The sequence below is a fragment of the Bison bison genome, unplaced genomic scaffold, assembly GCF_000754665.1.
Source record: "Bison bison bison isolate TAMUID 2011002044 unplaced genomic scaffold, Bison_UMD1.0 scf7180017848452, whole genome shotgun sequence".
Taxonomy (NCBI): Eukaryota; Metazoa; Chordata; class Mammalia; order Artiodactyla; family Bovidae; genus Bison; species Bison bison.
This window is the reverse complement of record NW_011479025.1, coordinates 1-992: the sequence shown is the minus strand read 5'-3', so window position 1 is coordinate 992 and position 992 is coordinate 1.

Here is a 992-nt window from a genome sequence, read left to right as displayed (position 1 = left end):
GGGCTGGGGCTGGGGACGCGGGGCGGGGGGAAGGCAGGAGGGTCCACAGGCCCACCACGTACCTGGGCGACGAGGTGGTTCAGAGCCAGCTTGTCCTGCGCCAGACCCTCATTCAGGGCACTCAGCTTGGACAAGGAGTCCCGCAAAGAGGCCTCCTCCGCCCTCAGCTTGGCCGTGGAGAGCTCGAGTGCCACGCGGCCGGCCTCCGCCTGCAGGGTCGGGACCAGCGGCCAGACAGTCAGGCGGAGAAAGCAGGGAAGAGATGCAAGGGACACGGAGATGCAGAAGGACGAGGAGAAGGGTAGAGAGATGGGCGTAGAGAGAGGTATGGGGAGACAAGGCCCTCAGACAGGGTGGGGGATGTGAGAAGGGAGACGCAACAGGAAACAGAAAGAATCCCTGCAGATTGCCTGCTGCCCACACAGAGCTGGACAAGGGCTGACAAGGCTGGCTCCTGCCACAGGGCACGGCCCGAGGTCAGAGGGTACCAGAGCGGGGTCGCGGGTGGGCCTGCTCAGGGCCTAGACCACAGGGAGTGGGACAGGCACCAACCAAGAACTGTGCCCCCAGCCCTCAAAGACCCCAGGACCCATGCCCAGAGACGGGGCTGGACGACTTGAGTCACAGGCCCTGCCCCAGAAGCATCTGGAAAAGCAGAGGTATGACCAGGCCTGGAGAGCAGTTCACTTATGGCTGTGATCAGAGGTCAGCCTGAGTCCAGGAGGAAGGGGTCAGTCTGTGGCCAGAGGGAGGAGGCCTGGGGCCAGGGCAGAGGTGGGCTTGTGGCAGGGGAGCAAACGGGGACCCACCTTGGCCAGCGCCTCGGCCACCTCAGCCTTCTCGGCCTGCAGCATGTCCCGCTGCAGCGTGGCACCACTCAGCGCCTCCCGCACCTCCACCAGCTCCTTCGCCAGCCCTGAGCGCTTCCCTTCCAGCTGCTCCAGTTGTCTGTGGCTGTGGGAGACTCAGGGGAGTGACCTGGAGCAGTGAGG